Genomic DNA, 16292 nt, shown 5'->3' with positions numbered 1-16292 from the left:
GCTAATTTAAGAATTTGTGGGTGATGAAAATGATCTTCATCGTGTGTATGTAATGGTAGGTTATAACAAATTGAGTCTTTATTTGGTTGACAATAACCTTGTGCGTTTTTATGAGAGTTTGCTGTAAACATTATTGGTTTGCGTGGCTTTTGGTTAAAAACCATCTCATATGGTGACATTCCTAGAGTTGTCGTGATTTGTGAATTATATGCTAAGGGAAATAGTTTTACATCTGCTGACCATTCGGTATATCTTGTATCATTTCCATTGATGATACATCTAAGATATTCTTGTAATGAACGGTTCATACCTTCGACTAAGCCGTTTGTCCAAGGTGCATGAGATGTACGTGGTTTGTGTTTATGGTTATATAAATGACATAGTGTGATAATTTCATTATTTATGAATTCTGTACAGTTGTCTGTAACTAAAATTTCTGGTAGTCCAAATTTTGCTATCCAGTGTTCATAAAGCGTTGTGTAAGCATAATAAGCGTTACAATGTGGTACTGGGTTAAGTGCTACATAATGTGTAAATGCGTCAACAATTACCATAATGTAGGAGTTTCCTTCTGATGAGGGTGAAATTGGTCCTTTAGTATCAAATGAGATACGATGATTAAAGTACAAACTTTGTCCTTCAAAATCTTGTTTTTGTGCTATTTGTTTTTGATTTGGGTAAGGTTTATTTAGTTGACATATTATACAGTCATTGCATAGTACTTTTATCCAAATTGGTGCATTTGGGAAATAAAAGTTTTGTATGAAATTTGAAAATGTTTTTTCTGATCCACAGTGTCCTTTAATATTTTGTGTATGTGAAATGATAAAAGCTATGAGAATCATACTTAAAGGGAGACAGGGAACTGTAGATTCATTTGAGTTATATTCTAAAAGGTCTGTATTTTCGTTAATTGTTGTGTTATTAAATTTGCGAAAGTATCGGAGGAGTGTTTTGTTTCCTAGAATAGTTGAATCTGCCTTGATAGGTTTAGTTTTATATTTGTGCCATGATTTTAGTTGTCGAATTACTGGGTCAAGATTTTGATATTGTTTCAGTGTTGAAATTGTAATTGTTTCTGTTGGAGGGAGAAAAATGTTTTCAATTTCTAATTTAGATAAGGGTATTGTAGCAAGTGGGTCATGGAGGTCAAAAATTTGATTTATTGTGTATTTTGAATCGTTTGTTTGTGGTCCTGATAAGTTTATTTTATCAGTTAGATTTTCTTTTTCAATTAGTGGAAAATGGTCTTTTTTAGGCGGGTGTTGTTTTATTCTTTTTTGTTGGGTGTTATTTTTTATCCATTGTGAATATGGGATTGGTTTAAAAGTTGATGTTCCAAGTAGATTAACTTCATAGTGATTATTTTGACAATCTAAATAAAGTGGGAAATGTTGTAAACTATTTATTTGTGATTGTTCAACGTCAGTTTTTACTGCGTATTTGCATTCCAATCGGGGTGATGTTTCATTTTCTGCAAGGTAGAATTTTATATTTTTGGGTATTTCAACTGTGGTTTTACGTGTAAGTAATTCAGGTGGCGTATTTCGACCTAAAGTGTCTGGTATTGCAAGATTTTTTCCTGCGGTCCAAACTATATGTAAGTTTGGGAATTTCATTAAAATTAGTTGAAATCTATAAACTCGGTGGTTTGGATTAGACTTTTGTGTAAAAAGAAAGATGATTGGTTTATGGTCTGTGAATAGAACTGTGGGATGTTTTGATCCAAGTATCAGAAATTCATATTCTGTTAGTGTATATATTATGGCTGTACATTCTCTCATTAGAGTTGAGAGTCGTAGCTCTGCTTGAGTGAATAATCGAGAATTTGCTGATATGAGGTTCATTTTATTTGTACCATTATGTGATTGTAATAATGCTGCGCCGATGCCAAAGTTCGAAGCATCGCACATTGCATAAAATGGTTGATCTGGATCTGGAATTGTGTTTGAAATTTGTTCAGTTAAAAGTTTCTTTATTTCTTCAAATCGTGCTTGATGTTCTGTATTCCATTCAAAATTATTTTGTTGTCTAAGTATATTATAGAATGGTCGTAGATATAATTGCATTTTATAAACATATTTGCTTAAAAAGTTTAACATTCCAAGAAATTCTTGGATTTTCTTTTTATTTGGTGGTTGGAGTTTTTGAATAGCGTCTATACGTGATTTCAATGGAGTGATTGTTTTTCTTTCTATATTATGTCCTAAGAATTTAACTCTTGTCAAAAAGAAGTGTGATTTATTGGGGGCGGCCTTCAGATTTTCGTTCTGAAGTATTTGGTGATATTTTTCTAAAACATTGAACATTTCTTCTTTTGTCTGTCATTGCAAAAAAACATCGTCTAAATAGGTGATTGCGTTTTTCTTGAGTATTAGTGGTCTAAAAATTTTGCTCATAAAAGCTGAAAATGCTGTTGGTCCTATGGATATTCCATAGAATAAGCGGTTGAATTCATATTGTTGGTTTCCAATAACAAATTGTGTTAAACGTCGTGATTGTTCATCTAATGGCATTTGATTATATGCACTAATCATATCGGCGGTGGTAAAGTATTTTCCGTTTACTTTTGTTAAAATAACTTGTATTGGTTCAATGGGCCAATTACACTTTGATTCGTCTATGAGTGAGTTGAGGTATCTAGCATCGAGAACGATTTTTAATGATTCTCCTTTAGCTAGAATGATAACAGGATTGATAAATGTGTTGCCTTTTGGTTGTTCTTCTTTGTTTACTGGTGATATAATGTTGTGTTGTTCTAAAATGTCGAGTAATCTGTTCACTTTATCGTGTAAGTGAATTGGTACTTTACTTGCTCTTTGTTTTTTGAAAACTGCGTCTGGTTTTAATGGGAGATGTAGTGATGAGCTGATTTTGCCAACATCAAATTTGGATGTTGCATAGACTGATGAATATTTAATTAGCTGTTTGGCTAGTTTTTCAAATTCGTCTTGTGTTATTTGTGAATGTTGGAAATTAAACATTGTTAAAAATTTCTGTTGATCCTCTGTGTAGTTACTTATGTTGAATGTAGGTTTGAAGTATGGGGTTTTTGTGAAATAATCCGTATTTCTGTTTTCGTTACTTATTATATTATTTATAGATAATTCTTCATTAAGAATTGTGGATTGACAAATATCTAATAATTGGAGTATATTATTTACACGGTATGCTTTTTCGTGCATTGGTGATATTGTAGCGTTGGTTTCGCAATAGCCTAAAAGTCCTAAAGGTAATGTTACTTGGTAAGGTGTATTGTTGTATACATGTAAGGAAATAATATCTGAATTCGAGTTTTTCAAATATTTTATTGATGAGATTGTGATTTTGAAAAATTTATGAATAGGTTTGAATTCAAAATCTGACATATAAAATTTTTGTTTGTTTTGTTTTTTATCATATTGGTGAACTTGTTTGATTGAAAAATTATAGATGTTTCCTGATAGTGGTTTCAGGTGTTTTCTTTGTTGATTATATATTGGGTAAAATTTTGAAAAGAATGGTGGTTGTTTATTTAATCTTTGAAAAAATGTTAGGGATCCGTCTTTTGTTTTTGTATATTTATCTTTGATTAATATTTTACTGTTCAAGATGTTGATTGTTGGTATATATTTAGATATGAATGGTATTCCAATGATATTGTGTTTAATATCGGTGATATGGAATATTTGTTTAAATGGTTTGGTTAAAATTTTGTTTTGCTCCATTGTTCTTGTGGGGAGAAGAAATAATTGAATTTTTCCGTAGTTTATTAATGTTGATCCCTGTGCTGTTGCTAGTTTGCTGGAGGTTTCAAGAGGTGTTAGCTTTGGGTGTAAGGTTTTTATTTCATTCCATGTGGGAATGTTTATTATATTTGATTCTGCTCCTGAATCAATTAAAAAATCAATTTCAAGATCTGGTGGTTGAAATTCTTTGTTTTTTGGACTTTCTAAGAGAAATGGTATTGTCCCAATTTTTTCTTTGGGTTGTTCTTTTTGTATATTTTGATAGATGTGATTTGTATTCAAGCATTTTGTTTTGTCATTTTCAGTGGGTTGATTTGTAGTGTTAATTCCATTAGTTTCTTGCGTCATTGGTGTGGAATGTATGGGTTTAGTATAATAATTGTGAAGAAATTCTGATTGATTTTCATATATGTGTGATGAAAATGGTTGTTCATATATAACAGGTTCATAGTCATTTTCGACTTTTATCATATTGATGGAGAGAGTGTTTTCTGCGTCGCTTTCTGAATCTGATGATCCACAGTTTATTTGATTGAGTTGTAACGTATCAGTTACTGTGTCATCAATACCTGGAGGGTCTGATGTTGTTTCTGGATTAGATTGTACTTGATTAATATGTCTTTGATGTTTAGGTGTACTACTTCTATGGCGATTATTAGAATTATTATAATGGTTATTATTCCAGTGTGGTGATTGGGAATAATTTCCATAACGATTATTATAGCTTGAATGTCGATTTTGTGAATTATTTCGTGATCTATTTTGATAATTACCGTTTGATCTATTATATGAGTTATTTCTTGATCGGTTGTTTGGATAATACTGATTTCGGTTGTTTGAATAACTTCTATTTCGATTATTGGAATAGTTTCTATTTCTATTATATGATGAGTTTCGTGACTGATTGTTTGGATAGTATCTATTTCTTGATTGGGAATTAGATCTAGAAACAAATTGTGTTGTGTTTGAATTAGATCTGGAGTAGTTATTTCTACTATTTGGTCTATTGTAGTAATTTTGTGACGAATTTTGTGTATTTCTTCGTTCTAGCGATCTTCCTCTATAACTTGAGTTATGTGGTGATTGGTTTCTTGTATAATTTGTATTGTTCGGGAGTGGTTTTCCTGAACTGTTGTTGCTGTATACATTTTTGTTCGGTAGATTTTGATCTTTCTTCATATATTGATAGAATGACTTATTTGGTTCTTTGTATTTTTGAGGTTTATTTTGATTATCTTGCTGTTTTTGTCTACATTCAGAAATACTATGTCCGTATCGTCGGCAATAATTACACCATTTTTTGAAAGATGGTTTGCCTTTAAAATTTGGGTGTTTTTCATAAATATTGAGTATTTCAGTGATTTTTTCAACGAGGTCTGTATCTGATTCCTGTATATTGTTAATATTTGTGGAAGCTGTTTCAATTCTGTTAATGTATTGTAATTTCAGATTTTCCGTTTCTTCGAGTTTCATTGTGATTTCTGCTTGTTCTAGTTTGTCTACTAGTTTTCGAAAATCTAAATCGGGTTCTCGAATTGAAGAAGGATGGGATGCTCTCTTTTTTATTGCTATTTTCCTTAATTGTGGTGTTAAGGTCATCATTAAGATTTCTGTCATCTTTGTGTTTTTATAGTCGTGTGTATTTAATGAATATGCTTTTCGAACTAGTGTTTCGATTCGTACTGCTAATTGCTTGATGGTTTCGTTTGGTAATCTGCGAATTTCATTACATAAAACTCTTTGTTGTTGTTTGTTTCTTTCGGAGTCAAACATTTTTGAAAATTCTTGTGTAAACCTTTTCCAATTTGATTTTATTTTTAGAGGCAATACTGAAAACCATTTTTGGGCTGCGCCATCTAAAGTTGTCTGTATCAACGCTGTGCGTCGATGTATCCAGTTTTGATGTAGTGGCGTATTAATTGGTTCAGGTCCTATATTTAAAATCAAGTTTGCTGTTACTGCATTTAAATAATCTTCTACAGAATATTCAGGGTCTGTTCCTGTGAATACCATTAAAGGTTTATTTGATGTTATTGATGATAACCCATAAGGTATGGATTCATTGTCATTTGTAATGATTCTGCTGCATTTGGCATTTGAGAAAAATTTGAAAGTTGATTTCTTGTTATTTCGTGTTGTTGAAGATAATATGGGAGTGGTATTTCATTTTGCATTTGTGTTGGTTGATACGAGTGTGCAATCATTGGGTTTTGTTGCTGAATTGGTTGAAAAGATTGTGTATTAATTGGGTTTTGTTGCTGAATTGGTTGTTGATTTTGTGTATCTATTGGTTGTGGAGAATAAATTCTATGATTTGTATGTGGTTTCTGTATTCCTTGTCCACGATATTCTTGATTATAGGGTGCAAATATATCTGGTTGTAAGAAATCATCATCTGAGGATAAGTAATCCATTTGATAAGATGTTTGTTTTTTATTTTTATTTTGCTGAAAAAATGGATAATTTTCACTACGATCCTGTGGAGGATGTAAATTTGTTTGGAAATTTACTGAATTAGGTGGTGCCATTGAGTTATCCCAGTTTCGAGATCTTGTATAATTACTGAAATTTTTTCGTGGTTGATAATTTGTTTTCGGTGGATGTGTGTAATTATAATTATGGTCTGCAAAATTGTTTCTAGTGAACGTTTTGCGTGTTTTTGGCGGTATTGTCATGGGTCTGTATGTTTGGTAATCCATGTGTGAATATTTTGGGGCAACCGAAGGTTTAACGGTTGATTGTAAGGTTACTTGTGTTTGTGAAGGGTTTGTATTTCTTGGTGTTGTTAAATTTGGACGTATTGGTGAAATACTTTGTTGTGTAGTTGTTGTGTGTACTATTTCTTCATTTATGAAGTGTGATGGTGTTTGGATATCTTGTTGAGTAAGATTCCTAGTTCCATTGAGGTTTTCATTGTGTATGACTGTAGAGTTTAAACTATTATTTTGCATATCGGGTAAAAATGTATTATAGTTTAATGGTGTTGCATCAATGGTTAATGGTGTTACTTTTACATAATCTCTTACATAAGATATTGTACTTATTGCTTGACTGGAGATTGATTGTGGGATATTTATGAATGCATAATGAGACCATTCGGGGTCCCAAACATAGTCTGATTGTTCTGTGATAGCAGTATCATCGTTTGAGTTTTGAGGTCTAAAATTTTTTCTTGCATGTGAAATTAAATCTATATTATGTGTGAAATAATCTATTATAAACCATGCCAAAATTTTTTGTAAGTCATGTTTTGTATGTTGTGAAACTTCATCTTTCGTGAAATTTTCTTTAATGATATTTAGAAAACTAGAGAGTAGTGTGATTTCATGTCGTACTCTTATATGTTTCGATGTTTCTGTCGGTGAGACATTTGGTATTTGGATTTCGTTTTCTAATATCGAGATATAACTATATATTATTGCAAAAACTTCATTAGTGAATATGGAGTTTGCTCTTTGTGAGTTATGATATTGGATGCTTTTTATATATTCTGAGAATACTTTTGAAAATTCTAAATCAAGGTCGTCTGTTTGAATTATATATTTGCTGTGATTCTGATTTGGTGAGCTGAATTCTATGGAGTAGATTCCGTATTGTTGTGTTAAGTTACATATATCTTTTAAATAGTGATCGATAATTTGTCTTTTGATTTTGACATCTGGGAACTCTGTTTTACATGGACTGATTCCGGGTTCAAATAAATTTAATAGTAAATTTTTGCAAAACATATGTTGTCCTCTATCAGTGGTTGCATCTACTATAAAGGGGAAAATATCATCATCATCTGGACTTTCTTCACCTGGGGTGTGCGTTGAGCTCATTTTTTCGTTCGATGACTGTTAATATGTAATTATCAATGTGTCTAATTGGTTGATTCCAATTGTATAAATGTACTGGTTTGTGTTTATACAGCTTTTTTATTCTTCTTTTTCCTCTTTTTGATGAATTTGAAGTTGTTTCTGAGTCAGAGAAATATAATTGATCGTGAATTGGGCAAATTTTATCTATTGATTCTTTTAGTTTATAAAGTTCGTCTAAACTGTTGGTTTCTGATTCTGAAAATGCGTTTCGGTTTTTTGAAAATCTTTTTCGTGTTATTTGTCTTTGTTTAGTTATTATTTTTCTCTTTAGTGTTTGTCGTTTTGTTCGGATGTATCCAACTGTTTGTGTATGAGGTGTGATTACAAGGTCGTATTTTTTGTTATCTATTTCACAATTGTGTAAAACGATTGTTTGTTTTTTTTCTAGGTTTTTAAATGACATAAGGTTTAGGATGACGGGTGCAAAAGGTTGTTAAATGATTTCTATTTGCTTAAACTGTTAGTCCTTACAATTTTTTGGTTAGCTTAACCTGGGTCTATTTGTTTAGGGTTGGAGAGAAAAGTATATCTATTCCGAAGAATGATTTTTTACTTTCTCGTGACTAGTATAAGCTAAGGTGTTAACTTACTTAATCTTACTTAGGGGTAGTGATTGTGTTCAAAGGTTGGAGAATAGTAAATCGATCCACAAGGTTCAGGTATAATTAGAACGCGAGTAGTTCGTTAGATACTATTTTAAAATTACTAAGTCTAAGATTTATCCTGGGTCTGGTAAGAGGAGGGGTCAAGTGAAGGATGAATAACCGAAGTTCTTCACTGTTTATCCTAATTTGAATGATTAGTTTTATTTAAAAATTTCTATTAGTCCTGGGTTTTTAGAAAGGGTTGGACAGTGAATCGACGTTTGAGGTCGTTAGACACTAGTTAAGTGGGTGGGGGAGAACAAAATTGTTCTTTTTGATCCAAGGATAGGCCTTGATGATCAAGTTTGAAATTTAATTAAGTAGAAAATGATTTAAGATCCAAGGATAAGCCTTGATTATCTGATTTTAAATTTAAGTGAATTTAAGTTTAAAATGATTTAAATTTGTGTAAAGAAAAGATTTAGTGTTTTTATGATATTAGTGAGCTTATGAATGCTGTTATGTTTAGGTGATGAAGCTGGAACAACAGGATGATTTATGATTACTAACCATTTATTGTCATGCTACTAATTTTTATTTTGATTTTCCAATAAATATTTTTCAAACATGTTTTGTATATTACTGCAGAATTTAGGAAAACGATCTGAGATCTTTTTATCAATCGTTATTGTATATTAATAATTTTGTTTAGCGCCTGAAATGATTTTGAAGATTGACTTCAAGATTTTATGTTTGCAAATGAAAATCTAAATTCATTGCTAGTAGTATTCTAAATACAAAAGTTTGTTCTGGCTTTTGCCGAACTATCATAAAACTATATGGCAAGTTTCTACTTTGTCGTATGTCGTCTCTGGTTCGAGGTCTTCTTCCAATTCCGGGTAGTTCTGTTATCGTTCGGAATATTGGCTCTGATCTATTGAGTCGTAGAGACATTTCGATTAAATTATCGTCGTATAACATTTTGTAAATGTTTTGTCTAAATTCTAATTTTTTATTGGTTAATTCTAAGCTATAAAGGTCTTGTTCGAGACTTATGGTCGCACCAGATGAGTTATGACCGATGGGTACAACTCATAGAGTAATTTCGGATAGGGTACACCGTCTGCTCGTCACGCTATCTTATTTTCGGCCGGATAGATTCGTGCAACTTCTTAGTCTAATACCGATCCTAATCTTACTCTTATACTATCTAGTCTCAGGTTGTTTAACTAGTCTCTGCTAGGCTCAATAGATCTAGGGTATTCTGGTTTATTGCGGCTGCTGAAGTACTCGGGAGAGTCCAACTAATTTCTAAGTTAAATTCAAATCTCTCTGGTGCTGAAATTACAAGTAATTTCAGCACTTACAAATAAGTGGATTGTTAGTTAGATGGATCATGATTGGTTAATATTAAATACTTTACATTGGTAAAATATCTAATTTATCCAATCATAAAATGCAGTTTAGATCAGGTTCCACTATACTTAACACTGACAACCATTTGTAGTGCAAAAACTTCTTGTAGTTTCAGCATCAGACAATTTGAATAAATCTTAGAAGACAGTTGTTCTCCTTTGGACAAGTTCCATAAACCTAACTCGCAAATACCAGTATACGCTAGATCTATTGAGACTAGGAGAAATAAGAGTAAGATTAGGATTGATATTAGACCAAGAAGTTGCACGAGTCTATCTGGACGAAAAAAAAAGATAGCGTAACGAACAGATGGTGTACCTTATCTGAAATTACGCTATGAGAAAGCTACCTCTGGCTTAAACTGGATTAAACTATGAGAAGGCTACCTCTGGTGCGAACATAGGTCTCGATCAAAGACCTACTAGTTAACATGGATTTTGCAAAATAGTAGTAGAAAAAAGACCATTGCAAAAAGTTGCAAAAAGTTAGATGTAATAGAAAACTTAACAGAAATGTCTCTACGTCTCAATCAATTTACGCCAAGATTTCAAACAATACGATAAAAACCAGGTATTGAACGAAAGACCAGATCAGTTCGTGAGCATCGGTTGAACAACGAAACAAGTCACTACGTGATAAAACGACACAAACAGCAAATGGTTTATGCCTTCAAAATCCTCGACCCAGAAGATTTTTTCCCTAACCTTCAAACAAGTTTACTTGGAGCAATAGTTTAATTTTCTTCAATAAATTTCTTGGTGTTTCCTAACTATATTATAAAACAAAAACGACTTATAAAAAGATACCCAAGTCATTCCTATCATCAAAATCTGCAGTAATTCAATTTTAAAAACTTTTGTAAAATAGTTACTTTATTGAATAAAAATACAAAATTTTTATTCTCGCTGTCTCATTTGAAACATAACTACAATTATTCTAACATCACAATTATGAAACATAACTACAATTAAACGAACACCATCTAAAGTCATAACTCTTAAACAAATCTTTAAATTTATCATTTTTTCAACCTAAACTTTATTTTTAAAAGATTATCAAGGCCGAGCCTTATTTTTTTGATTATCTTATTTTCCTCAAGAAAATATCATCAAGGTTTTCCTTGGATCTTCAAATTAAAACTTAAATTAAAATTTTATGTCATTCAGTTGACTTGATCATCAAAGCCTCACTTGAATCAATCAGAACAACTTTGTTCTCCCCAGTGCATAATCAAAACTGTCTAACGGCTTCAAACGGTCTCCAACACTTATCAAAGAACCAGGATTAATCGAAAAAATATCTTAAAAAAATATCCAAGAACAAAATTCGCGAAGAGCAAACTAAATCTTTACAAACAACGTTTTCTCTATTATTTATAATTATATATCTATATTTGAACAAAAAACACTAGAAAAATCACCGACCGAAACATCTCGAAACGCAAGTGATGTTTGGGATGATGATTCATCTCGATATACAATACCTTTGCAAGACATTAACCTTTTCTCACAATTTATTTTACACAATCCGTGAAACGCTCGCTAATAACGAAATCTCACAAAATGTAAAAAATGATCTACGAAGAATCCTAGCATGGTTCAGATTAGACTAGTTTGTTCACGAATTAGATTTCACTTCAACATCAAAAAAGATTTTTTGACCACAAGTTTAGGACGATGAAAATATATTCGCAGACCAAACAGATTATGTTTGGCACCCTGAATGGTCTCATCTCTTATTCGTTAATACCACCACTGACATTTCAAGTGCCGCGATTGCCAGTGTTTCTGTACAAAAAGACTGTTTAAGAGTTACTCCACTTACTATTGATGTAACACCCATAAAATATGACACAATTTTCAGCGAAAGAACAGGAAATAGTAGTTTAAATCAAACTTTATGAAAACACAAAAAACATTTAACACAACAGGATATCCAATCCTCATCACATTTTGTATATGAGGAAAAACCTGAAAAAATAGCTACAACAACGCATCAGAGTTTTTCTCCTGTTCCACCAAAACTTACAACACCATATAATCAAAGTTCTCCATTTCCACAAACAACCTTTCATCGATAGTAAACCATAGTTTTCACTAAAGGACAATCAATCATTTGACCAATAATCAAGCCACGACCAACGAACAAACAAAAAGCCACCAAATAGAAAAAATTTTCCATATCGCAATTTTGATTTTCTCGCAAATATTAAATTAAAAAGAGCGATAACAAACCCTTCCTACATACGTCATCAAAGTCAATCACAAGAATAAAAATACAATAAACAGATACCGCAACCAGCTCTCCAACCAGTTTTCTTTAAGGGATAACAAAGAACTACAACAGACCTTTGTGAAAATTATCCACTTTTCAACAAAACAAAAATCCAACAAACAAACAATTCACAAGAAATTAGCCACGTTATTCTGAAGATGACACTCATGGTATTCACAGGAACATACCCGGCATACTCAAAAGAAGACTACCTGAACTCTGTTACAATGAATTTAAAATTAAACATAAACCCAGAACCAGTTATTACACCACTCTATCAAAAATGGTTTTATAGACGTACAGTTTAAATCCAAACCACACTTAAGGATGCAGCTCAAAAGTGGTTTTCAGATCTACCTTTAGAAATTGAAACAGATTGGAAAATTTTCCTAGAAGAGTTTACAAAAATGCTTGACTCCGAAGAAACAAACAACACCAAAGAAAACAATGCAACGAAATCCGTAGACTCCCTAACGAAACAAAAAAATAGCTCGCAAAAAGTATCGAAACCCTAATAAGAAAAGCATACACCCTGAAAACACCTGACTACAAAAATACGAAACTGACTGAAAATTTAATGATGACTCCGTCACCAGAATTACGAAAAATTGCATAAAAAAAGAGAGCATCATATCCACCATTAATCCGAGAACCCGACTTAAATTTTCGAAAAAGTTTAGACAAACTAGAACAAGCTGAAGTCACTAACAAATTAAAATAAATAAAAATTTTAAAACTGCAAAATGTGAACAACATCCAAAAATCAACTTCACAACTTAATGATATCTAAGACATTAATAATAAATTAGCAGAAAAAATCACCGATATACTAAACATTTTCGAAAAGAATCCAAATTTCGAAGAGGAACCACGATTCAAAAATTGGTGCAACTGATGTCGTAGATATGGACATAGCTTTGCTGAATACAAACAAAAAAACAACAAGACAACCAAAATAAACCACAAAAACACAGAGAGCCAAGAAAACTTAAAAGCATAACATGAAAGAAGATCAAAGTCTAGCAAATAAAAACGTTCAATGTATCAACAGCTCGGGAAAACCCCTTCCAGATAGCTACAATAATTATAGACCAAAGGCTCCATATCAAAATGACTTCGCGGAAGTATCCCGGACAGAAGAATTTCACAAAATAATTCACAAAACAGATGTAGAAGATCAAAGAATCAGAATTATCGGTCTCGAAATAAGTATTCAAGATCAAACTCAAATAGAAGTAATTACTCAAAAATCAATAGAAATAATTCTGATTCAAACTCTCGAAACAAAACTATTCTAAGGATTGTTCAGGAAATTGATCATACAATCGAAATCAAAATTATTCAAACAAAGGAAACTAAAAACATTCGATGAATAGATCACGGAATTACTCTAACATTAGACTATATTACAACAATAACAATAATAGATCCCGTGATAACTCTGAGAACCGAAAGAACAACTATCCAAACAGACAGAGAAACTATTCTCAGTCACCACATAGAAACAACACTCAATATTCGAATTCACAAATTCAAAACAGGAGAAGTAGTGCACCAAAACATCAGAGACGAAAAAATAAAATAAAATCAGTAGAAAAAACACGTCCAGACCTTCCCGGTTTTGACAACTCAGAAAATTAGGAATTATAGTTAAAACACATACCATGAGAAACTACAGACGACGAAGGTGAAAAAGAAAATTCAAAACTGAACATTATAAATCAAAATACCAGAAATAGAAAACAACAACCAAAGAAAAAACTTGAACAATCCCACTCCTATTGAAAAGCCCAAAAAATGAAACTTTCAAACGCAGATCTTAAAAATGATTTTTTAATTGATTCAGGAGCAGAATCAAATTTTGTAAGCTTTCCCACACATAGGGAAATTCAAACCCTACATTCAAAACTTTGCCCTTCTAAAACCTCAAGTAAACTAGCCACTGCACAAGGATCAAGTCTTACAAACTATGGAAAAATTCAATTATACCTTGTTCCAAACCGAGCAATGGAACAAAATAAACTTTTAAATAATTTCGTTAAGCAAATGTTTTACATAGCATATACAAAACAAAATAAGGTTGGAATACCCTTTATTACAAAATGATTCCCAATTATCAACATCTTGAATAGCAAGTTACATATAAAGGACAATTATTCAAAAAAAAAATAAAACAACTCTAATATTTTCAAAAAAGTCAATAGGCAACACCATTTTTCTCAAAACTCTACCCCATATAAAATCAACAACTCAAACACTTGAAACCAGTTTCAATACCTCTCTATAAATCAAGTACATCAAAATAAAAATGATCAAAACAAACAAAGTTTATGTATGTCCGACCTTGAATTTATACCACTTCATCAATTTTTTTAGTAACAAATTTAACCATTAAGTATGCAAAGGATAAAAACTAAGATGAAACATCTCTACATGTATACAATAATTCACCATACAAAATCACCTTAATTTTACGACTTCTAGGATATTGCCAAACAAATGCAAAATTTCAACCGACAGAAAAAAGAGCCTTAAGAATAAATTTTAATTTCAAGCTAATAGATTTTTGCAAATCAATTTTTCCTATTAAATAGAATTCAAATTACTATAAACGAAACACGGATTATTCACAAAAACACATTATTTTAAACCCACATTTCAAATCTCAAACATACAAATGAACAAAAAAAAACTTCTCTTAATGTTCAACTTTCAATAATTACAAAATAATGAAAAAGAAATTGATCAAATTGCAGAATTATAATTGAAATACCCAATGGTCTACGCTACAACTTAATTTGACTTTGAAAAAATACATTCACCATTACACCTTCCTCTTGAACCAGACGCAGTTTTCAAAAAGCAACGAGAAAGTAAAGTACCAATCCATTTACAAGATAAAGTAAACAGACTACTAGACGTTCTCAAACAAAAAGAAATCATATCACCAGTAAAAAAAGAAGAACAACCTATAGGAAAAACCTTCATCAAGCTCGCTCTCGCTAAAGTCGAATTGTCCTAGACGCAAGATATCTCATTTCCCTAACTGATGAATCTGAATTTATACTCGCAAAAATAAACTGAACAATTTTTACTACTGCCGACATGATCAGTGCATACAACCAAATGCAAATAGACAAACAATCATGTCGGCTCACACAAGTCGTTATTAGAAATCATCAATACGAAATTGATAGATAGTCATATGGAATATCCATAGGACCAGCAGCTTTTTCAGCTTTTATGAGCAAAAATTTTCGTCCATTTAATCTCAGCAAAACTTTTATCACACATTTAGACGATGTTCACATAGTGTCACAAACAAAGCAGGAAAGGTTTAACTTATTAGAAAAGTATCGTCAAAATTTACTAAAAGAATACATAAAAGCAGCCCCAGATAAATCACATTTTTTTCTCACTCTTGATGCAACACCCATAAAATATCACAAAATTTTCAACGAAAGAACAGAAAAAAGTAGTTTAAGCTCAACTTTATAAGTACACAAGAAACCTTTAATACAACAGGATATCCAATCCTCATCACATTTTGTATATGAGGAAAAAGTTGAAATAATAGCCACAACAACACAACAGAGTTTTTCTCCTGTTCAACCAAAACTTGTACAACACCATAAAATAAAAGTTCTCCATTTCCACAAACAACCTTTCATCGATAGTAAACCAACCGTCGTTCCATAATTTTCACAAAAGGACTATCAATCATATAGACCAAAAACCAAGCCACGACCAACGAATCAAAACAAAAAGCCACCAAATAGAAATAATTTTCCAAATCGCAATTATGATTTTCTCGCAAATATTTAAAAAAATAGAGCGATAACAAACCCTTCCTACATACAGATCAAAATCAATCACAAGAACAAAATTACAATAAACAGATACCGCAACCAGCTCTCCAACCAGTTTTCTTTAAGGGACAACAAAGAGCTACACTCAGCCACGTTATTCTGAAGATGACACTCATGGTATTCACAGGAACATACCCGGCATACTCAGTAGAAGACTACCTGAAAGCAGTTAGAACGAATTTAAAATTAAACATAGTCCCTGAACCAGTTATTACATCACTCTATCGAAAATGGATTTATAGACGTACAAATTAAATCCAAACCACATTTAAGGGTGCAGCTCAAAAATGGTTTTCAGATCTACCTTTAGAAATTAAAACAGATTGGAAAATTTTCATAGAAGAGTTTACAAAAATGCTGACTCCGAAGAAACAAACAACGCCAAAGAAAACTATGCAACGAAATCCGTAGACTCCCTAACGAAACAAAAAATTAGCTCGCAATAAGTATCGAAACCCTAATAAGAAAAGCATACACCCTGAAAACACATGACTACAAAAATACGAAACTGACTGAAATTTTAATGTTGACTCCATCACCAGAATTCTGAAAAATTGCATA

General features: G+C 31.8%; 1 protein-coding gene across 3 annotated transcripts in view; it reads left to right on the top strand.

Annotated features, from left to right (window-relative positions):
- LOC134855504 (uncharacterized) overlaps window positions 1-16292 on the top strand; it is a 177384-nt gene that overhangs the window by 31549 nt on the left and 129543 nt on the right. The gene's annotated exons all lie outside the window — the stretch shown is intronic.

Source organism: Symsagittifera roscoffensis, chromosome 10 (assembly GCF_963678635.1).
Source record: "Symsagittifera roscoffensis chromosome 10, txSymRosc1.1, whole genome shotgun sequence".
Classification (NCBI taxonomy): domain Eukaryota; kingdom Metazoa; phylum Xenacoelomorpha; order Acoela; family Convolutidae; genus Symsagittifera; species Symsagittifera roscoffensis.
Note: the sequence above shows the minus strand (reverse complement) of the source record. Positions and strands in the feature narration are given on the sequence as shown.